The following is a 25555-nucleotide window of genomic DNA, read 5'->3' on the forward strand; positions in this document are numbered from 1 at the left end:
TCCGGTATGAGTGGAAAATCCCCTCCTCTGGCTTTTCCTGCCACTCAAGCTGAGCGCAGCCACCGTCTGGCACGCAGACCTGCCAGCCGGAGGCGCTTCTGCTGGCTCGTGTGTGCTCTGGATGCTCTGTATTTCTCCTACTTCTCTGTTGCTGTTTCAATTTCCTATACACCTCACTTTTTAGTAAAAGTGTGTGTTTTGCTGGGTGTTTTTTTTTTTTTTTTTTTTTTTTGTTGTTGTTTGTTTGTTTTTGTTTTTGACTTTCCCCGCCTAGGCTGCTTTGGGGAGGAACCTATGCTGCCATCTTAACTGGAAGTCTCGACAGTCCTATTTCTTAAAGTGATCTCATCAAGAAAAGAAAGAAATTGAGCCTCTTTAAAATCTATACTAGTCAATGCATAGTGCAAATGATTCAAAGAACTGGATAGGAAGCCACCTATCCAAAAGATAATTAAATTTTAGAGTTCAGACAAAACTCAGCACCACAAAAAATATAGAATGAATTTGGACCATAGAAATTGTAGCTTAATTATTGGCACACAGCTGAGAGCTTACATTTACATTTTTTTTTTCTGTTTATCTTGAAAGGTCTCCAACAGAACAGGATACAGAAAGACACATGAAGTATTTACAAAAACAAAGCCAAATTATCCAACAAATAGAAAGGTTCCAAGAAGCAATGATTTTAGTAAAAAAAGTGAATATTTTCCTATAGCTGAAGATTTCAAAAAATCTGACAAATGAAAATCCATAAAGATGATGCCACTCACACTCTCCCTTACAGTATTAATAAAGTTCCTGTGAGGTAAACAAACTAAGGCAGTGGAAAGTGTTGAGTGAGGAAATCACTCCAACAGTCCAAGGGGCCATTAACAAAGGAACCATACTACTAGAATAGAAAGAGGTATGAGGGAGAATGAAAACAGTAATGTTTCCTCCTCTCCCTTGACGAGGAAAAGTAAATATTAAACACAAAATCGGAAGAAACTACATACTCTACCTGGAAATAAAGAGGTGATCTTGTTTGCAGAGCCAAGGTACAAATCTGTCTTCTTCAAATTTTCTTAATTTGGACAATCACTGTGGAATGAGAACATGAAACAACCAAAATAGAGGAACAAAAGCAGAAAAGGAATATATGAAAAGGTCAATTTTTTCATAGCAAAGTTTTTTTTTAAATAAAACAAGTAAAAGACTATGGATGTATAATAAAATTAGAAACAATACAGTTTATAAACAAAGATGCTTATCTAAAATGCATAAGGAAATAGATATGCTTAACCTGATTTAAACATTTCTAGTTATTTCAAATATACACCTTTCCAAAATTACACACTGGGTCTCATCAAATTTACTCACAATGTGTATATGTTTGTGTATATTTTAAAAAACACAAAATAAACTTTAAAATGATTAAATCGGCAAAATATACTTGTCACAAAACATAAAATAATATCTGTAGAGCACCTACACAATTCAATATTTCAAAAAGCCACCCAAACTGATACACACACACCAGTAACAAGGACAAAATTTTAATAATTTAGGGTAAAGTAACCCCTCAAGCAAACACATGTTGGGATTATACAAAATGTATGATCAGACACTTTACATGATAATTTGTAAGAGAAACACAAATTGCATTGTACATGATGCATTATAATTCTAGACTTCAGGAAATTACTAACATTAAAGTCAAATACAACTAAATTATTCCAAAATTTTGTAAAATTTCATTTATTTTCAAAGAGGGAGGGGGAGGAAGGAAGGGAAAGAGGGAAGGAATGGTCATGGTAGGGTTTCTTGCCCCTGCAAATGAACTCCAGATGCATGTACCACTTAGTACTTTACATGGATGTAGGAAAATCAAATCTCCGCCATCAGGCTCTTTGCAAACAAGTGCCTTTACCCACTGTGCCATCACCCCAAACTCATTGCAGGATTTTGAATTTACTAGTTTTTATCATTTGCTTTAAAAATGTAGAATGATGCAACTAATTGGTATTTTGCTTTGTTATAAGTACACATTTACTCACTAACATAGTAATTGTATTACTAAATGCTTGTGATGAAATAAGTTAAAACATTGAGCCATAAAATTATTACACAAATTGTACAAAACTATAATAATTTATGCAAGTAAGTCCATGACATATTAAATATTAATAGCTTCTAATTTGAAATATTCCAAATTCACATGTGCATGGAATTTGATAACACATACACACACACACACACACACACACATACACACACACACATATACATGTCTACTGAAACTCAGAAAGACACAAGCTGGTATGTGCAACAAGGAAAAATTGAAAAATATGTTATGTTAAATAAAGAGTCTGCTTTCAAAGAGTACAGACTTTATGATTTTTTATATGGATAACATGGAGATCACCAGTGGGCTGAGCAAACTTATGGTCAGAAAAATGTGCCCAGCCATCATTTCAATATGATTGGGTCAAGAGTATGTTGTTATTAATTAGACAAAACATCTATCAGTGACAGATATTTTCTCTGCATTGATTGGGGTATCATTTGCAGAGGTATATATGTTTGCCAAAGTTTACTGAATCTTATAATGAAGGCCTTTGTCAAATTATATCTAGTGTCACTATGAACTTTTTGCCTTCCTCTATGAAACATTCTGATTTTTTTCTTTACTTCAGAATAGTAGCTAGAGTGAGTTATTTAATCATAAACCTATTCTGTTCAAAACAAAATGAAATTATTGTCTGTAATACAATAGTTTTAGTTCAAAATCATTTAATTAGGGTTTTCTCATGACTTGCCAATTACTTTCTATTTTTGCCTTTCCTAGAAGTGAACTGTGACTTCTCTTTGTCTTATGAAAACAGAAAGTTCTGGCGAGATTTTCATTCTCTGGGATGTTCTTGCTGATGTTTTTTTCGTGGGCATGGAGGAGCTTGTTTATCTTACTACTTTTTCACCATAATGATTTTTGTTTAAGTTGTAAGTTTAGTCCATTTTTTTCTCCAACTTTCCTTGAATTTTACAGATGTTTCTATCCTCCTAATTCTGTACATTAAGGAGGGAAAGCACATATCCTATTTTATTTGCAGAATTTGTCCTGTTTATAGTCTTTTCTTGTTACCAAAAGCATGAACAAACCCATTGCTTCTCACCACTTATAAGCTTCCTGATCAATATGTGTTATCAAGTTAGGAGGAGGCAACCACTAAACATAGCAGGCTGTGCCTCATTGTCAACATTCTTCCTCAGACTCCTGGCCCTATTTACACAGCAAAGACAAGATGATGTTACAGTATTTTGTGTAAAATATAAGCATGAAAATTCTAAGCTCAAATATACTTTCTTTTCAACTCTATCCAGTGTCACACACAAACTGACCTCTTCTCTGGCTTTGAATTCACACAATCCACACATTGTACCTGAAACTGTACCTCGAGCACCAACTCTTGCCACTAGATCCAGGCTCATAGTAACGAACTTAGCTGTATTTTCATGTTGAATACAAGATGCTTCTTTGAGACCAAGACCTCCAAATTGGCATCTCACAGGTAAAACCACGTCTTAGCGAAGCCTCAATGTTCAGTTAGCAATGCGTGGAGTCATGGGATGACCTCCACCTCTACCTTTGCCCAACTTCCAATCTGCTCAAGGGTCATGGCTTTGGTTTTAAACTCAGAGGCTAGCAGTTGATTGTTGAAGTAATGTTGCCTTCCTGTGTTCAAGCTATCATCTCCTTTAGCAGATATGAACAGAGCATTCTAACTGGTCTTGTGCTCTGCACTTTTCCACATAACTCTCCACAAAGTAGTCACCAATGTCTAACACAAGCCAGATGAACTTCCACTGTACTCAGACTGTGATGAATCAGAAAGGCTCTCTTCTCAGTCTTTTTTTCCTTTTTGTCATATCTCTAGGAAATAGTCTCTGTGTATCTTCTTAAAACAGCCACTTTCCAAATATTTCCTTTCTTCTTTTATCAAATATGAGATTAATGTCACTTTCTTTTAGTGAATCTTATCCTCCCAATCTACATTTTCCACTGAAGACCAAGTCTTTCACACCTGGCTTATACTGGATATGTGGTCCTAGAGCAGTGACCAGCAGTAAAGGTGCCCATGAGTAGAGCAGATCCTATCTAACAGCAATTTAAATCTCTAACAATTTTGATAACAGTATGTTTTATTTCTATTAGCACTCTAAGGGCACGATTTTAAATAATATCTATTAACACTTAATAGACAATCAATTTTAAAACATTTCGTAAAAATGTTATTTAACAGCTGGGCATGATGGTGCATACCTTTAATCCCAGCACTCGGGAGTCAGAGGTAGGAGGATCATGAGCTCAAGGCCAGCCTGAAACTACACAGTGAATTCCAGGTCAGCCTGAGCTAGAGTAAAACCCTACCTTGAGAAACCAATAAAAAGTAATTTTCTTGTGGTAGAATAAAATTTTAAACTATATAATTTTATCTTATGTTCTAATATAAGTGGATCACAAATTTTCCTTGGAAAATTAATGACAATTGATGGAAAAGTGCTACAGTTAGATTTAGAATGCAGGTGAAAAGAGAGTTTAAAACAATGATTTTTTTACATCTTCCCTCCCTCCCTCTCCCCCTCTCCCCTCTATCTCTCTCCTCTCTAACTCTTGTATATTAGTTATTTTTTTCCTCAATTTCTTAGTGGACACTGACCTGTAACCCCCACTTCCAGCTTGGGCCTACCATCCACAATGAGCTTTTGATCAGAGAAACCTACAAGGTTTCCCAAAACAATGACAGACTTCTGTCAGAGTACTTGATGACCCACCAAAGGCCAGTGGTAAGACCCTATTGAAGAAGACTCCATACGCAGCTGACAAGAAAATGGAATGACATGGCTGGAAGCCAGGAGAGAGTCAGTCCCCAGACAGTCAGTGTGTCTAGTGCCAGAAGGTGCTACATAGGCAACTGAGGGAAATGATCAAGATCTGTCCAAGCAACACATTGTTTAACCTAATTAGCAACAAATAACCAGATGTGATGCCCACACAAGTGCAATAGTGGTACACAGCCATGGTGAGGAATCAATTGCTCTTGATTTGGCTAACTGATCCACTCAGTGGTACTAGACCCTTAGCTGGAGCTGGGAAACAAGTCAGAACCATACCCAAACACAAGCCCACTCTACAATATCAAGCTACCATCAATCACGGGGTATAAGAGGGCCTACACCTATCAAACTGTCTATCAAAAAAGTAAGTGTTATCTCAATTTTCCGGGTGCTAACTTACTCTGTGTTGGAGAATCTTCTTCTCTTTTCCAGATAGATGCAGATCCTAAGAAGAGAGCTGCCCCAACATACCTCAAAAGGGGCCCAACTGAAACTAAGGACAACTGGTGAAATAAGCAAGGGTGATGTTTTCCTGTGAACCGGATACCAGCACAAAGGGGAAGGAGACCAACACAGAGAAAAATCAACTCCTACCCAACATGGATCAGCTATTGTTCTTCCTGTAAATCCTCCAAGCCTATGTATACTAGGTGAGAAAATGGTGGGAGTGAAACTTCTTTAAAATTCTAAAATTCTCAAAAATTAAACATTTTAAAATTCAAATATAACATACATTATTGTATTAATTTGAATAGATTATAATTAACAGAAAATGAATTGTTTGAAACATATTGGTACTCTATGTTCAACTCCAAAACTTTTCTGGGTTCATTCCTTTGTACACTAATATTTCAAAAAGCCTCAGAAAAAAACAATAACAATATCTCTGAATAATAAAATCAAACATGTCTGTTATTATGTAAGAAATACTTCAAAGCATCACCAGTCACCTACCTGAGGAACTTGAAAAGCTAAAAAAGTCTGTATTTAGTCATTTACTCCGTTTGTCTTATGCCACTACCTCTGAAGATATGTTTAATGTATCGTCCTTAGAAAGTTACATCCTGGAATTTGCAAAGAAATTAAATTATCCTTTTATTTGTTGAATTTATTTGTACAAATTAAAAAAAATCAATTTCATAAAGGGGCCAAGGATTTGTGTTAGTGTTTAATGAGATTGATTTGAAGTAGAACATTAGTTACCACATATTTGGGAAGCTATAAATTAATGTCACAAAAACTTACTTTGGAGCTAGAGATGGCTTAGGGTTTAGATGCTTGCTTGTGAATACTAAGGACCCAGGTTCAATTCCCCAGTACACATATTAGCCAGATGCACAAAGTGGCACATGTATCTGGAGTTTGTTTGCAATGGCTGGAGGACCTGGCATGCACATTCTCTTTCTTTATATATCTGCCTCTTTCTTTTATTTTTTTTCTCTCTCTCATAAATAAATAAAGTAAAATACTAAAGAAAACTCACTTTGGTTGTCACCAGGTAGGATGGTCCAAGATCTGAGATTTCTTTGCTAATTTCAGGTCGATTTGAAGGATAAAGTGCAGGAAAGTATGAATGAAGCAACCACAGTAGACTATCCACCTACCGTATTAAATATATAGTGAGGTAGTTTTAAATGTAAATAGAGGAAAATTTAAGCAGTTATGTTAATGTTATTGACAGTTTATCTTAGATTTAGTAAAAATATAAAGGATGAAAATCAAAATTGCAGAAGGAATTGGTTCTGAATCCAAGAGAGGCAAATTTTCAGCAAAGAATGCTTACATTATAGTAGAGGTCTTAAATTTTTCTGCAAATATGTTATCTGAGGACAGGGGCCAGCAGGAGGATAAAGGCAGGATCAAGAGAAGGTAAGAGGAAGGACTGGGGAAAATGAGCAGTACATGACATACATGTACAAAAATTTCAGAATTAGGCCGATTAATTTGTATGCTAATATTTAAAAATAGACTTTAGTTTATAAAGACCAATAATTCATAGACCATAGGGCTATCCAGAAGGTTTGAGCTTTACTTATTTGGTTCCTGTGCATGTGCGTGTGTGTGTGCGTGTGTGCGTGTGTGTGTGTGTGTGTGTGTGTTTAATCCATGGAATAAAAAGTACAATGTCTCACAATTTAATTTACAGTAAAAGAAATTATATGTGGTATGTTTTTGTAGACTTCATTACTGTGTACAGTAAATATTTTACTTTTAATGAGAAACAATTGTATAAAACATTCCAAAAGATTATATGATTAATAGCTTTATATTCTTGCTTGAAATTCACAGTAACACTTTTATAAGAGAAAATTTCTAAGAGCTTATTTTGCATATTTTGGTGGTTTGACTCAGTATTTGAGACAGAGAGAGAAAGAGAGAGAGAGAATGGGTGCGCCAGGGCCTCCAGCCACTGCAAACAGACTCCAGATGTGTGCGTCCTCTTGTGTATCAGGCTTACGTAGGTCCTGGAGAGTTGAACCAGGATCCTTTGGCTTTGCAGGCAAACACCTTAACCGTTAAGCCATATCTCCAGCCCTAAATATTCCTTTTTAATAGTGCATGTTGAGCAGATGATTCATATTACCAAAATTGATCTGCTTTACATTTCAAAAGGAATAAAAACTGTAATGTGTCATAATGAAATGCATGTTTTAAAATATCATGTGCTCATTGACTAAATCAATAATGATAATCTTTTTCTCACATTTTTTACAGATACAATAGCCTTTTTAGAAAAATAAAAATAATATAATTGAAATTGTGGTATTCTTAGCATTGCATATTTAAACGTGGATTCAAATATCATCAGTGGTTTTTAAATAACTTTATCCCATAAATTTTATGATATTTCACATACTAAGCCTAATTACCATGATTGTTATGTCCAGTCTTATGGTGTTGTTACTAAATAAGTGGGCGTATATAAGAATTTTGGTTTGTAGACAATATAATTTTACTTTTTTCAAAATACATATGATTTTGATTGTAATTCTGAATATTTAGCATTGTGTTGAATCTAAGAAAGTATGTCTTTGTGAAATAGATAATTTGAATTTTTTGTGTTTATCACTTTCTTGACTCTCTTTGAGATTTGTTTATGCTACAGAATTAAAATTAACTTGTCGTTTCATTTTCTGTTTCACAGTTTTAATGCTTATTAACTGCTTAGAAAAGGTGCTAACTTTATTCTACATTGGAGAACCTGCTTCACTTTTTCAGATTGAGGCAGATCTTAAGGAAGGAACCACCCCGTTAGACCTAAAAAGGGACCAGCTGAAACTAAGAATAATTGGCAAAACAAGCAAAGATGTTGTTTTCTTGGTGAACCTGGTACCAGCTCAAGGGTGAATGAGATCGACAGAGAGAACAATCAACTCCTACCAAAACAGATATCCAGAGACACAGAGGCTCCCAAGATCTCATCACTGAAGCAGACCTAAAATGAATTCAACATGGCTCAGGGAAATTTGCGGAAGAGGGAATGAAATAAACATCAGAGCCACATGTTGGGTCATGATACACAGAGACATTTCCTGCTACCCATAACTGATGGCTAACCCCACAATGCATGGCCCATATGCCCTAAAAAGGAGGGGCCAGGTGGAGGGCAGAGAACAGGGAGGAGGCTAACAATTGTACCAACTTGACTGTGTTCACTGAGAACAAAATTAATTTAAAAAAATCATGAAATATAAAAAATAGAAGAAAAACTGAAATATATATAAATTTAAAATTCTTCATGTATTTCTCTATAATTTTATAGTTTTATTCTAACTGTGACTTATAATTTACTTTGCATGTTAATATTGTATATGATGTTACTAGGATCTATCTATGTACAAACATAGACTAGTAGGCTTAGAAAGCAAGTGCTTTTAACTGCTAAGCCATAAAATAGAATTGCAGGTTGGGGAGATGACTCAGCAGTTAAAGGCACTTGCTTGTAAAGTCTGTCTACCCTGGTTCATTTTCTCAGTACCCACATGAAGGTCAGATGTCCAACCTGGTACATGCGTCTAGAGTCCATTTGCATGGGTAAAAGGATCTGTGTCCCATTCTTTCTCTGTCCCCCCTCATACACACACACACACACACACACACACACACACACACACACACATCTGAATTTCCAACTATGCATGGTGGCATAAGCTTGTGTAAGTGTGTGTCTCAGTAAAACAAGCTAATGACATATTATCTTCATCTTCACAATTTCAAATGACCTCATATTTACATCTTAAATCCATATGGAAATTTTCTGTTATCCTGCCTTTTTTTTGTCCTATTTCATTGACCTTGTCCCAAAACGACAAGTTGATAAAAATATATTCATTAGGTCTTGATTATATATCTGATATGATAAAATAACAAAAAAATTATTAAAAGTTATTTCAATCATTTTATGTGGTTTTTTCTCATGTTTTACAATATACATTGTCTACTTCACAAAAATAAACCTGTTAAGCTTTTTTTTATTATGATCATAATGTAGATTTAATTTACCAGGAAAATATATTTTCATGGAATCATCACTGCTGTCAGGGTTTTCTTCATTATAATCATCCGAGTCAAACACTTTACTATAAATATGTCTACAAGCCTTTGAGCTATAACAGGAGACCATAAGATCTAGTAAAACAAAAAAATCATTTGACTGTATAAATGAAATGTCTCTGGTACATAAATCACAGGAACTTAGACTTATAATAGCACAAACCCAGTATTTTTTATATTATCTAATATATATCTTCTTAAACTGATTACTGTCCATAACTACATAACTAGAGTCAACAAGATATGTAGTTGAAATGTGAACATGACTATAGTAGCTATCTGCCAAGATTTACAATATCCATGACTAGGGGCCTATTTTTATTTAAAATAGTCTTTTATATTTTCAGTTATAAGCAATATAATAAAACTATTAGCCATTTTACATTCAAATCACAACATTTTCCTTATGATCTCATAGGTTCCATGGCTATTCAAAACTGTAAAGTACATTCAGTCCAACTTTATCTATTTTATTATAAATAAGATGAAACATTTAGTAAAACATTACATAAACCCCTCCTATAATCCTTTGGCTCCTGTCCCCCAATACACACTACTGGACTCCAAAATTTCCTACTGTCCCCTCTTCCATATTGTTATGTTTTTCTTTTTTTTTTTTTGGTGGCTTTAAAAAGAGGTCAAAGTATCTGTATTTTTAATAATTTCTTGACATGGTAAAAGAATTTACATTACAATCCGAGTGAGGAGGGTGATATGTTTTTCTTGTTATTGTTTGTTTTTCCATCTTAAATCATCCATGAAAACCTGTTTGTGTAACCAACATTATTCAGGTTTTCTACAGATAAAATCAGCAGCTGTGAGGCCATAAGTACAGATCACTTTATGACTGGGAGATGGCATCACAAAGCTCACTTTGCTAGCCTTTGGGTCTTACATTTTGTACACTGCCTTTTCTGTTATAGTCATTGAGCCTTTGGAAGGTATGATAGAGATGTCTCTGTCACTTTAAAAAAAAAATTGTTTATTTATTTATTTAAGAGTGACAGACAGAGAGAGAAAGAGGCAGATAGAGACAGGCAGAGAATGGGCATGCCAGGGCTTCCAGCCACCGCAAATGAACTCCAGACGCGTGAGCCCCTTTGTGCATCTGGCTAACGTGGGTCCTGGGGAATTGAGCCTTGAACCGAGGTCCTTAGGCTTTGCAGGCAAGCGCTTAACCACTAAGCCATCTCTCCAGCCCTCTATCACTTTTTTGCAGCATGTATCAGATGAGTTTTGTCTTCTCATCAGTCACTGCTATCTAAAATGAAGAGATTTCTCTAGCCAAAAGTAAGAGTGATACAAACACCTGTGCATAGCCATAAGTGTTTAGAAGGTAATTTTGAGGGCACAATATATCCAGGTATGCAAACAATAGTACTAACTTACCCCTTAAATCAAATTAGAGAGCAATTGGTTACCCCATATACAATATAACACTATTGTATTAGTAGGTACATTTTGCCAGTGTGGTGGCCAGTTATACAATTGCAAAACAGCTTGCAGGGTCCATTCCTGGTAGAGGATCCTGATGACTTTACTCCTGCAGCTGGATGCATAATTTTTACAGCATTATAACCACCAGTTAGTACAGAGGAGACTTCCAGCTCAGTTCTAGCTTTATTTCTGAGTGCCTGAAACCTAAGCAAGTGGTGTCTTTTAGAATAGGGTATTCCCATATGGTTCTGGTAGGCAACCAAGAGTCTTGGAAATAGCTTCTCTTGTTGGGGGATCTCAATAGTCTCACTGACCAACATCTAACTGGGAGGTGTCACAACCTTGGCACTGATTTTTTTTTCTGTCCAAGCTCTCTTTTCTCTTGTACTTACATAGTCTTTTAAATAGCTAACAAAGTAGGTCTCCATATGGTTTATTTATAACCTCTACTTTGAATAAATCTTCCCAGCCCCATCTTACCCCCATCTACCATCCATGAGCACATTTAGACCACCAACCCCAACCCCAGTATTTCTTTTCTCTACTTACTTATCTACTATCAGCTTGATTCATGTCCTTTCCTATCCATTTCCTAGTCTAACATTGAATGTCTCTGTACTATTCAAAAATCCAAAGACTCTGCCAAGACCCAAGGAAGTCTCTTAACTGTGAACCCTGTAAAATCAAAGCACAGCTTAAGTACTGCCAGTATATAAAGTCACAGAATAGACATTCCCTATTCCAAAAGGTAGGGAGCGGGGCTTTGAGAGGAAAAATGGAATAAAGAATGACCAGTACCAAGAAGGGCCAACACCAAATCCTGCACGTCCATATCTGATATCTGAGACTTATGATGAAATAATCTTGCCTACAAAACACTTGGGTAGCTATCAACCCCCTTGGTGAACAACATCCTGAGATTCTCACTAAACATTTGATAACCCTAAGATTTCCAACATTCTGAGGTTTCCCTTAAAACTTTGGATTAACCTTCACAAAGTCATTCAGGGACCTCTCAGAGCTACATTGTGGGGAATACAACCCTGTTGCAAATTGATAGATCCTAGTGGCTCTCTAGATCTATTGTGAAATACCCTATGATGCTTTCCATCACAAATTCCTTGAGCCAGCAAAACTATTACCACATGGATGACAATGCCACATTCTGCTATCTCAAGTCTATGCTTGTCACAGTCTATATGAGGTACAAGGAAAGAAAACTCCTTTATAATTATCTATTCAAAGCTTCTCTTTCAAAATCATTTCCATTCTTTCTAGCTTTCAATGTGTTGGGGCTTGCCTTCTGGGAAGCAGTAGATTTCTTTTTTTTTAATTATTTTTATTTATCTATTTGAGAGCAAGAGAGAAAGAGGGAAAGGGGGGGCGGAATTGGCATGCCAGGGCCTCCAGTCACTGCAAATGAACTTCAGATGCAAGTGCCCACTTGTGCATCTGGTTAACGTGGGTCCAGGGGAATCAAGCCTTGAACCAGGGTCCTTAGGCTTCACAGGCAAGTGCTCAACTGCTAAGCCATCTCTCCAGCTCCTAGATTTCTTTTTTATAGTCATAATCATGAGCCTATGGGAGGGATTCCATTCAAGCCAGCATATGAAGACTTAAAGGTAACTTATACCATATTCATCTAAGTAAATATTAAATTTCCAGCATTAACTAATATTACTAGCATTGCCTCAGTTTGGTTCTTTCTTATTCATCATAAATTAAGCCATGCCTATCATCACCAAAATCTGGTAGATTTTGGACTTACTGACCTCAGATCCAGAGAAGTAAACATGTGTGAGAGTTTGTATAATGTGAATAAAACATATATCCTTGAGAATGTGTACTGTGTACCTTTAAAACTGAAGATAGGGAGGAGCAATGGCTTAGCAGTCAAGGTGCTTGCCTGAGAAGCGAAGGGACCTATGTTTAATACTCCAGTATCCACATAAGCCAGATGCAGAAGGGCGTTCATGTATCTCCACATCATTTCCAACATTCATTTTCATTTGATTTTTTAAATGTTTGATATCCTTACTGGGGTAAGGTGGAATCTCATGGTTGTTTGAATTTGCATTTTCCTAAAGGATAGGGATGTTGATCATTTTCTTTACTGTATGTCAAATATTTGTAATTCTTCCTCTAAGAACTCCCTATTCAGTTTCTGCCCTACTTTTGGAGTGGGTTTTTTGCTTTTTTTTAATGTTTAGGGTTTTTTTTAGTTCTTTGTAGATTCTAGCTATTAGGTTTCTTTCAGTGGCATAGCTGGCAAAGATTTTCTCCCACTCAGTGGGCAACCTATTGGCTCTGCTTATGGTATGCTTGTCTGTGCTAAAGCATTTTACCCTCATGAGATCCCATTGGTTGAGTGCTTGCTTAATTTCCTTGGCTACTGGGGTTTTGTTCCAGAAGTCTTTTCCCAGTCCTATATCATGGAGCATGAATCCTACCTTCAGGCAGTTAAAAAGTTTCAGATCTTATGTTGAGTTCTAATGCATTTGGATTTGATTTTTGTATCTAAAGAAATGAATAAATTTCATTTCTCTACATATGGTCATCCAATTTCTCCAATACCATTTTTTGAAGATGCTGTCTTTTTTTTCTAGTCTACATCATAGTAGCTGGAGTTACTTGACCTAAGGACTGGGTTGTCAGTTCTGTTCCACTGGTCTATGTTTCTGTTTTATTCCAGTATGATGTGATTTTTGTTACATTAGATAGCTATAGATCAGGTATAGTGATACCACCAGAGGTGTGGGTTTTTTGGTTTGTTTTGTTTTTCTGAGAATATGTTTGGTTATCTGAGGCCTGCTGCCATTCCCTATGAAATTTGAGATCATTTTTTCAATCCCTGGTGATGAATGATGCTGGTATTTTTATTAGTATCACATTTAATATGTATATTGTTTATGGCAGATTTGCCATTTTCACAATATTAATTCTCCCTATCCTGGAGCATGGGAGGTCTTTCCATCTTCTCAAGTCCTCCTCAATTGATTTCTTGAGGGTTTTTTTGTTGTTGTTGTTTGTTTGTTTTGTTTTGTTTTGTTTTCCAAGGAAGGGTCTCACTCTGGTCCACGCTGACCTGGAATTCACTGTGTAGTCTCAGGGTAGCCTCGAACTTGCAGCAATCCTCCTACTCCTGCCTCTTTGGTGCTGGATTAAAGGCATGCTCCATGGGCTGGAGAGATGGCTTAGCGGTTAAGCGCTTGCCAGTGAAGCCTAAGGACCCTGGTTCAAGGCTGGATTCCCCAGGACCCACGTTAGCCAGATGCACAAGGGGGCACATGTGTCTGGAGTTCATTTGCAGTGGCTGGAAGCCCTGGTGTGCCCATTCTCTCCCTCTTTCTTTCTTTCTTTCTTTCTTTCTTTCTTTCTTTCTTTCTTTCTTTCTTTCTTTCTCTCTCTCTCTCTCTCTCTCTCTCTCTCTCTCTCTCTCTCTCTCCCTCTCTCTTTCACTCTCTCTCTCTTTCTCCCTTTTTCTCTCTCTTTCTGTAGCTCTCAAATTAATAAATAAAAATAAACAAATTAAAAAAAGGTGTGCTCCCCCACACCCGGCTTTATGTTTTTTTTTTTTTTTTTATATAGGTCTTTCATATTCTTGGTTAGTGGTATCCCAAGGTATTTTTTGTTGTTGTTGTTGCTATTGAAAATGGGACAGCCTCACTGATTTCTTTCTCTGAATAGTTTTCCTTTGCATATAGAAAAGCTACTGATTTTGTGTATAGATTTTGTATCCTCCTACTTTCCTGAAGGAATAATCACCTATAGAAGTTTTCAGATGAAAACTTTTGAGTCACTTATATACAGGATCATGTCATCTGTGAATAGGGCTAACTTGACTTCTCCCTTTCCAATCTGAGTCCTGTTTATCTCTTTCCTGTCTTATTGCTTGGGCCAGTACTTCTAGTACCATGTTGAAGAGCAGTGGTGAGAGAGGGTGCCACTGTCTTGTTCCTGTTCTCAATGGTAACTGACTTTCAGGATGTCTATTGAGAAATCTGACATAATTCTGATGAGATTGCCTTTGTATGTTGTGAGTTGTTTCTCTCTTGTTGATTTTAACACTCTCTTTTTGTTTTCATTACTAAGAGTTTTAAGTATGATGTGCCTTGTAGAATTTCTTCATTGGTCCTCTGTGTTTCATGTTCTGTGGGGTTCTTGTATCTGGATAGACCTCTGTTTTAAAACACTTGGAAAATTTTCTTCAATAATTTGGTTGAATATGTTCTCTAGGCCTCTGGCCTGTTTGGTTGTTTTAGGGTACCTTACATTTCCCTCACGTACTATTCACTTGAATTTTTGAACATAGTGAAGTTTTTGGCCTCTCAATCAATTTCTTCTCTCTTGTCTTTCAGGTCAGAGGTCTGTTTTCCATACAAGTAGTAATCTGTTGCTTCTGTCAATGCTGTTTTTCTATGCAAATGGTTTTTGGTTTCATAAGATCCCACTAGTTGAGAGACTATTTCCTAGGCTACTAGGGTAATGTTCAGGAAGTCCTTCCCCATTACTCTATCATAGATAGTTTCTCCTTTTTTTAAATTTTTTCCTTCTAGTACTTGAAGAGTCTCTGGTTTTATCTTGAGGTCTTTAATCCAATTGGAGTTGATATTTATGTATGATGAGATGAGTCAGTTGAGTTTCATTTTTCTACATATGGTTATTCAATTTGTCCAGCACCATTGAAGATGCTATCTTTTCTCCAGCTTATGCTATTGGCATTTTTTTCTCAAAGATCAAGTAGCTATAGCTACTTGCCCTAAGGTTTTTATTTTGTTTTGTTTTGTTTTATACCAGTACCATGTTGTTTTTATTATGGCTTTCTAGTATAGCTTTAGATCAGGTACAGTGAAAGTCCAGAGATGTTTCTTTTGCAGAAGATAAGTTTTAGATATTTAAGGCCTGATAACATTCCAGATTAATTTTGGTATCATTTTTTCTAACTCTGTGAAAAATTAGTCTGGACTTGTTTTGGTGTTGCATTAATCTTATATTTCTTTTGATAGAATTGAAATTTCCATCATATTAATTCTACTTATTCAGCAGCATGGGAAGTCTTTCCATCTTTTCATGTTCTCAATTTCTTTCTTTTTTTATGTTTTCATTATATTGGTATTTCACATCCTTGGTTAGTATTATTCCCAGCTTTTTGTTTTGTTTTGTTTTGTTTTGTGGCTATTGAAAGTGGAACAGTCTCACTGATTTCAGTTTTAGTGGGTTATATGTGTCTAGGCATTCATCAATTTCTTCCAGATTATCCAATTTGGTGGAGTAGAGGTATGTAACTATATACTGATGATTTTTCCAACTTCATTTATGTATGTTGTGAACTCGCCATTTTAATTTCTGGCATTATTAATTGAGACATCTCTTTGTTGTATTTGATCAAATTGACCAAATGTTTATAAATATTTTTCTAAAAAAAAATACTGCTCTTGGTTTCCATCAAATTTCTTATTTGATTTATTAGTTTCTAATTCATTAATTTCTACTATAATCAAAATTATTTCTTTCCATTTTGAGTTCTTAAGGTTGGATTCTTCTTGTTTTTCCAGTGCTTTTAGGTAGATGGTTAGGTTATTAATTTGAGATCTCTCCATATTTATTATGAAGGCATTTAGTGTTATTTTCCCTTATCACTGTCTTCATTGTGTCCCATAAGTTTTGGTAGGTTGTGTTCTCATGATCATTCAATTCTAGAAATTGTACAATTATTTTTTTAATATTTAATTAATTATTTTATTTATTTGACAGAGAAAGAGGGAGAGACACACACACAGAGAATGGGCATTCCAGGGCCTCCACCCACTGTAAAAGGACTCCAGATACATGTGCCCCTTGTGCATCTGGCTAACATGGGTCTTGGGGAATCAAACCTGGTTCCTTTGGCTTTGCAGGGAAACATCTTAAGTGCTAAGCCATCCCTCCAGTCCTATAATTTCTTTTCTAACTTCTTCCATAGCCATTCATTTTTTAAAAGTGTGCTGTTTAGTCTCCAGGAGCTGGTGGAATTCCTTATGTGTCTTCTGTTGTTAGTTTCTAGCTTTAAAGCATTAGTATCTGTTATAATGCAGGAAGTTATGTCAATTTCCTGAATTCATGGTGGCTGCTTTATGTCCTAATATATGATCTACTTTGGAGAACATTCCATGGACTGCTTAGCAGAATGTATATTTTATAGAATTGGGGTTGAAAATTCTGTAAATGTCGATTAGGTCTAGTTGACCTATGGTATTGTTGAGCTCTATTCTTTCCCTGTTGGTTTTCTGCTCAGGTGATATGTATATTGATGACAGTATAGTATTGAAGTCTTCTAAAGGATGATTTTGCTCAATTTCATTTATACAGTTGTTGGTTTTTAAATTGTTTTCTTCCAGTTCAGCAGTTATTTTGATAAGGGTCACATAGCTTGCTATATTTTCATTTAGGAATTCATTTTTTTTTCCTATGATTTCATTAGTGTCTTCCATTGTAGGACTAGGCATCATTGGTGGAAATCTTGTTTTCTGTCTTTCATTGTTTTGTTGCATTGTGCCCCACTCATCTTGGGTAAAATATTATTTCATTGAGGAGGAAACAAATATTTGTTCTTATAGGATCTTCAGTGAGTGTAATATTTTAAATGTGACCCAGACTTGTGTAGGATGTAGTTATAACCACATATGCACAGATTATGGAGATGGAAATTCATAAAAGGTACCTGGGGAACAAGGAAGTAGGAAGCTGGGAGCTCTGATCTTCTCACTCTACTTGCATGTACTCTTCTGCACAAGGAAAGCAGGGGATGGGAAACTATGAATCAGAAATCTGGGGAGCCAGGGGCCAGTGGCCATGTCCCACAGTGGCTTTTGCACTCTCTAGATCAGGGGAATGGGGATTTTGGGACCTATGGGATGGTCAATCAGGAAGGCAGAGAAGCAGGCCTGCTTCAGCAGCATGCCTGCAGATTCCAGGCAGCCCCAGACCATCATCAGGGGTACAAGAACCAGGGAACAGAGAGGTGGGGTAGGAACCAGAAGCTCTGGCCTACTCAGTCCACATGTACAACCTCTAGACGCGGCAGCCTTTCTTATAGAGGTATACTTAATCCAAGTGATATCAAATTTAGGTGTCTATTATACTCTTTATTATTAACTTTCATATGATTTGGGTCATATGACATCAACAAGGACCATTTGGAGCTTTGAAGCACATCTTTTGTATGAGTTATATATAAAGAGATAAATTGAAATATTCAATCTCATAAAATGTAATGTAACAATTTTAAGTATAGGTATTAAAAATACATACAGTACATTATTTTCTTGTGCATCTTAAATCAGTTGGCTTAAAATAACATAAATTTTAGTTTTCTGCTGAGCAGTGGCTAGGAAATATAAGGGTCACTGGTCAGATAGTATGACCCAAATTGGAAGCTATGGGTTTAGAGAGACTCCATCTTAAAGAAATATTGGGATACATCAGGGAAGGGAAGTTGAAGAGAAAACCTTGTGTTTTCTGGCCAGTGCACATGAGTACATGGGGTGTGCTCACACTGATACATGTACATATTTTACATACACACAGCATAATGTGCATAGTGTACAAACATGAAAAAGTGAAACAATTCCTTCTCTGTGGCTGAATAAAATCCATTTATATATGCACACCACATTTCCTTTATGCATTCATTGCATTTGTGACCATGGCATTTGTGACAGGTTCTCTTATGGCATTTTACTACTTCATTTGGGAAATTCTCCTGTCTCTGTCTCCCTTCTTCCTATAGGTATATTGTAACTACAGAGGCCTGTCACAGTTCACTAATTACATGTGGAGTCTGGGGATCTGAACTTGATACACAGAATTGCATGGTAAGTAGTATATTTACTGAGCCATCTCCCCAAACCTGTGTGTGTGTGTGTGTGTGTGTGTGTGTGTGTGTGTTCTTTTAATGAATGCACTTGTAGTTATACACTTTTCTCCTAGGACAGCTTTCATTATGTCCGATAGGATTTTGTTTTGGAACACCATCATTCTATTCTAGTAATATTTTCTTTTTCTTGATTGCATTAATGATCCAACAATCATTTAGCAGTGTGTTGATTACTTTCAATGTTTTATATGCATATTTCCATATTTTTTATTCTGTTGATTTCTAGATTTATTCCATTCTCATAAGAAAATAATATAGTTATGCAAATTTTCCTTCATTTTAAAGTAATTATTTATGTCTTATGTGATCTATTTTAGAGAACATTCCATGACCTTCTAAGAAACCCAGGTTTATTCTGTATGTGGGTGAAATGCGATATACTATGTCATTTTTTTAATTTATAAGTTTCTCTAACATTTTGTCATGATAACCTATCTATTGCTTAAAGTGGCATACTTAAAGAACCCACTATTATGATGTTGGTGTTATTCTGTGGCTTTATATCTGGGGACATTTGTTTGATGAAACTTGTGTGCCTATGGTAGGAACATGTATTTGGAGCATTATAATATCCTTGGTTGGTTCTTTACTTAATAAATATGAGGTAACTTTCTTTCCAATTTTGGTTTGAACCTATTTTTTTTTTATCAGATATTAGATCACTGGCATTTGCTTGCTTCTTCACTCATTTGTTTGGATTTGTAAAACTTTTTTATACTATCCTCTGTATTTAATATGTATGTTTCTTGGAGGAATTTCTAGTCTATGTATTTTGGTTAGGGGTTTGTGATATTAATATTGAAATTTATTACTGAGAGTTATTTTTAGTTCCTGAAATTTATTGATTTTTGTTGCATGTTGTAATATCCACTCCTCATTTGATTAACTACTATTCTAAAGTGGATTATGTAGCCTCACAGACTTGCTTATATTTGTATAATGTAACATAATTCTGCCAGTAATTTCTACAGAGGTTTATTTGTCATGGATTTCTTTAGTTTATTTTTATCATGGAAAATTTCTATGTCCTCTGTGATGGATACTTTTTTTTTTTTTAAATTATTTATTTATTTATTTGAGAGCGACAGACACAGAGAGAAAGACAGATAGAGGGAGAAAGAGAGAATGGGTGCGCCAGGGCTTCCAGCCTCTGCAAACGAACTCCAGACGCGTGCGCCCCCTTGTGCATCTGGCTAACGTGGGACCTGGGGAACCGAGCCTCGAACCGGGGTCCTTAGGCTTCACAGGCAAGCGCTTAACCGCTAAGCCATCTCTCCAGCCCTGTGATGGATACTTTTGCTTGATATAGTGTTCTTGATTCACAGCTGTGGTCCTTCATAACTTGAACATTATGTCATACTCTCCTAGCTTTTAAAGTTTTATTGAGAAATTAACTATTGTTCTGATGGGCTTCTCATTATATGTGAACTTATATTTTTCTCTTCAAGCTTTCAATATGTTTTGTCTATTTTTTCCTATTTATTATTTACACTATAAAATAATGTGGGAGCTTTTGGTTTTGTTTTGTTTTTCTACTCTGCCAACTTAATATGCTAAATGCTTCTAGTGTTTTGATGGGCATATCTTTCCAACGATTTGAAGAAGTATCTTTTATGAATTCATTGAAAATGTACTTTACGTCTTTGGCATTAAATTCTCCCTCTACTATGCCCTTTGTTCATAGACTACATCTTTTCACAGTATCCCATAGATCTCACATGTAAAATTTGTCCATTGTGTAAAATTTATATTTGTCTTTGACAAAATATTTCAATTTCTCTTTTTATCTTCAAGCCCTGATATTTTCTTGCCCATGATGCATTTGATTGGTATGCCTTATATCTAATCTTTTTACTTAACTTATTAAGTATTTTTTTCCTTTTTTTTTTGTATTTTACTTACTTTGGTATATTCATTGAATTCCATTTTTGTATCCTATATTGCCTTCCTTATTTCTTTTTATGATTTATTTGGGTACTTTTGAATTCATATGTTTATTTATGACCTACTCCATGTTTTTGAATATATTCATAATTACCCTTTACAATTATTTGACTGTACAAGCCATGGTGCCATGATTTTTCAAGTATCTTTTGTTTTTGTCATGGTGCATGTATCTCTGAGGTTTGTTCATGGGTTATATATAGACAACTTTATATTTTCAGTGAAGTGTTTGCAATATTCAATACAGACTAATTTATGTAAGAGCACAGTAGAACTGAGCTGTCTTCACAAATTGTCATTAGATATTAAAGGAAGAATGATTGATGATGAGGACTGGGATATGCATGAAGTATCCCAGAAGCTCCTCTTAACCTTGACCTGTCTGTCCTTGGTATTATGAGGTCTCAGATGTTCATCACACCTCTGAGCAGACCTGTTTTCTCCAGTTTTTCATTTTGTAGATTGGTTTAGAGGTTTTGGTTTAGTCTGTCATGATTTTCAGGTGGAATTTCAAATGGTAGACACAACTCAAAGCAATTCTTCAGGAGTTGTGAATACTCACCACTACCCACATGTAACCCCTTCCATTATTTGGCTGCTTAGAGTTTGTATGAAAGTTCCTTTCTAGGGCCAAGCATGGTGGCTCATACCTTTAAAACCAGCACTTGGGAGGCAGAGGTAGGAAGATCACTGAGAGATCTATGCCATCCTGAGACTACACATTGAATTCTAGGTCAGCCTGAGCTAGCAAGAGACCCTACCTCAGAAACCACTCCCCCCCCCCCCAAGAAAATTTATTTTCTAAATTTTGGCTTCAAACACATTTTCTGCTATTTCAATATAGACTGCCCCAAGACAAATGATCTTGGAGGATTCTTGTAATAAACATACTTGAGTCTGAAATAAGAAAGTTCAAACATCAGATGACAATTTACTAATATAATTTATATTACATAAGAAAATTTATATTTTATTCTTTCTTGAACATTGCCTTTCTTATTCCATATTATACAGGAGCCTTACACTTCACAGAGGTAGTTTATTTCTATTTGAACATATACACCAACTTCTCTACTTAAATCTCTCTTCCATGTCATCAGCTGTTTTCCTGTAGTGATCATGACATTCTACTTACTGAATACACAGCTAAGCAATCACCTAGCAAACAGGAAGAATTTTATACACCTTCTAGTGCTCTCTGCTCTGCAGCACTTTCACTTTTAACTCATTGTTCCTAAAATCAAGCCAGCATGGCAGCAAAGTAGTATGATTTTTGTTTTCTTTCCATGAAAGTGAGCTGTTCATTTATGCTTGAATTCTCTTTATCTGCATTATGATTTTGGAAATGGCCTCACAGATGAATGGGTGCAAGCTTAATTGCACACTTCATGTTCTTACTTCTCTCAAGGATCTCAAGACTACATTGTTAATTTCCAAATGTCTCCTTTAGATATTTACATAGATTTTTCAGTCACTTTTTAGTTATTACCTGATAGAGGAAATGCCATAGGAACTACTCTTTAAGGAACAGAGCAAGTGTCTATATTTATTTAACTTTTTTTTTTTTTTTTTACAATTTGTGGGGCAATACTTCCTTTGAAGAACAGTTAAATATTGTCTAAGTATAATGAAGACAAATCTGTGGATGAGCAAAAATGAACTTTCACTATAAGAGGAGAATATGGCATAATGATTGCTTATCCACCATCACCATATTTACCAATCTTTTGTTGAAAGATTTGAGCAAATTATTACTAGTGGATATGATCATAAATAGCATGGGTAATGTGCCTATAAAATACCACAAGGTATCTTTTACTACATCAACACTCATTTTCTGAAAAGACAATTCTTGAGTCCTTAGAAGACATAAACCAAGCAGCACTGATCCACATGTAAGAACCATACCCTTAATGTGTCATGCCATGGAGATTTCAGGATTTTTAAAAAATACAGCATATATCTAAAAGTGAATGATAAAAGAAGAAATCCAGGATGAATTTTGCATATTTTTGTGTATGTTGTGTATTTGTCAGAGTTACTAAGTGTGTGTGTATTATGTGTGTATGTATGTGTGTGTGTGTGTATATATATATATATATATATATATATATATATATATATATATATATATATATATATGTCATTCATTTATTTGCAAGGAGAGAAAGGGAGAAGAAGGGAGGGAGGAAGGGATGGAGGGTAAAAAAAAGAATAATAATGGTTATGCCAGGGCCTCTAGCCACTGAAAAAAAAAATTCCAGATGCATTTGCCACTTTGTGGATCTGTTTTTACTGGGTATTGAGCAATCAAACCCAGGTTGTTAGGCTTTGCTGGCAAATGCCTTAGCTCCTTATCCATTTCTCTAGCCTTCAAGTACTCTTTCTTTCTTTCTTTCTTTCTTTCTTTCTTTCTTTCTTTCTTTCTTTCTTTCTTTTTTTTTGTCTTATGAGATAGGGTCTTAGACTCCAGAAGGATGAATAATTGAGGGAAGAGCTGTGTGTGTGGCTGTTTATGTGAATTAAATATCTATAAAATGATATAATTATGTGGTAGATAGTGAAGTAGCACTTTTTAAAAACCATCCTGAATCTCTCAAGGAATGCAAATAGTATATTGATAAAGTAAATCAAATACTGAAATTATCTTAGGTAGTACCTCTGCAATTTGAAATTCCACTGAGCTGTGCCATAAGACCCACAGAAATTGCACCCACATTTAATATTAGCATCATGAGAAAAAGTAGAAAGAAGACAAAATAGTTTCTGATAATCACTATGCTGATGAACCCAAAAATTGCTAAAAATTATTTATGCAGAAAACATGAGAAGACACACTGCAGGGAAAGTCAAGGGAAACCACCCCAAGTAGCTGAATAGTAGCAGAGGGCTCTGTCAAGGTGACTTCAAGGAGCCAAGAGTGTAAACTGAAATTACTGAGTGTGAAAGCCCATGTAAAAATAAACTGTGTGAGAGAACTGAAGTGAAGCATCATAAAGGTACCAGAGTACAAATTACATGTATGATGACAGGAACAGAATGTAACAGAGAAAGGGAGACAGACAATGCACATGCTAATTAAAGGCAGAGAGAGGGAGAGAGAGAATGGGCACACCAGGGCCTCCAGCCACTGCAAACAAACTCCAGACACATAAGCCCCATTATCCATCTGGCTTACATGGGTCCTGAGGAATAAAACGGTAGTCCTTTGGCTTTGCAAGCAAATGCCTTAGCTGCTAAGCCATTTCTCCAGCCCACCATTTCCTCTTTCTATCTGCCTCTTTCTCTTCCTTTTCTCTCCCTCTCAAATAAATAATTTTTAAAAATGCAGAAATATTGACAATAAATAGTGATAACTTTTACAGAAATGGAAATTAGGCAATGAAAAATAAGAAACTTTATATACAAATCATGCAAAAGAACAGCAAGATAAAAATGAAAGTAATAGGAGAAAATTAAATATTTATGATATTTTTGGTAGGCAAAATGAAATAAGAAGGAATGCACTTTTCAAGCATAATTTCACAAACATTTTCTGAAATGGAGAAATAATTATAGCATCCTATTAAAAAGAAATCCATTTCTGATAAAGTTTTCCTAATCAGCTAAAATCAAACCGTTTGTGATGGTTTATATGTTAATGTATGACCCTATGTCCACAGGATCTTTTGCCTAAGGTTAAGCTTCCTACTTAAGTCTTCAGCAGCTTCCAGGGGAAGTTGTCATTGGGAGTAGATCTATAGTGCAGCACTGCAAATTATTTTCAGAGCCATTTTGAGCTCTGAATATTCCTGTTTCTTGGTGCCTGCTGGTTGGTCTCTCTCTCTCTCTCTCTCTCTCTCCTCTGGGTGCAAGAATGGAAGTGAGTTAGCTTCTTACATCATGATGGAAGTTTCCCTGGATTCTGTAAGCCTGAAATGAATCCTTTTCCTTCCATAAGGTGCTCCTAGTTTGGTTATCCTTATTCTAGAAGAAAATAAAATTGTGACAAAATTCATTGAATTTGCATAAAAATAATCATAAATTAATCATTTACTTAAGTATGAACAAAGTTTTTCAGTATGGTTGCAATAACTCCTCCTAGGACTGGAGAGATGGCTCAGTGGTTAAAGGCACTTGTTTGCAAGCCTTCCAATACAACTTCCACTCCACAGTATCCACATGAAGCAAAATGCACACAGTAGCACAGACATTTTTAATTTGTTTACAATGGCAGGGGGCCCTGGTACATCCATACACACTGTCCCTCTGTGTTTGCCTCATTCTCTCTCAGTCTTTCACAAATAAATTATTCACAATATTCCTTTGGCAATATATGAGTTTATTGTAATACAAAATATAGAAGGACAAATGATAAATAAAGAGAAACCTTGAGACTAATGAATGAAGAGTATGCTGCCCATTTGTACATGAAATGTATTGTGAATCTTTTGTAATTTAGATGGTGTAACATTGAAACCGTGTGCCTCAAAATACAAATAATGGAAGTAGACATATTTCCATGAAAAATTATATTAAGCACCATAACATGTCATTGAGAAAAAATGAATTTTCTTTCACTGATGCAGAGATAAACTTGTAGTCTTGTTAGAATACAAATATTTTTTAGTGTACACACAAATACTGGATGAAAACATATGTGATTAATCTGTAAATCTAAAAGTAGGCTTAACAGTTTTATGAGGCTCACAGAATAGAAATGATTAAAAATAAAGCAATAATTTCAGCTAAGTAATTATCTAAAAATTCAATGAAAAATAATCATAGTAATGAGGAGACAAGTGACAAAAGTATTTGAAATAAAAATGGTTAAGCTGGGTGTGGTGACGC

At 35.5% G+C, this 25555-nt stretch overlaps 1 pseudogene; it reads right to left on the reverse strand.

Moving 5' to 3' along the window:
- The window catches only part of LOC101608851, a 111988-nt pseudogene that overhangs the window by 51347 nt on the left and 35086 nt on the right, over nt 1-25555 (reverse strand).

The sequence above is a fragment of the Jaculus jaculus genome, chromosome 13, assembly GCF_020740685.1.
Source record: "Jaculus jaculus isolate mJacJac1 chromosome 13, mJacJac1.mat.Y.cur, whole genome shotgun sequence".
Taxonomy (NCBI): domain Eukaryota; kingdom Metazoa; phylum Chordata; class Mammalia; order Rodentia; family Dipodidae; genus Jaculus; species Jaculus jaculus.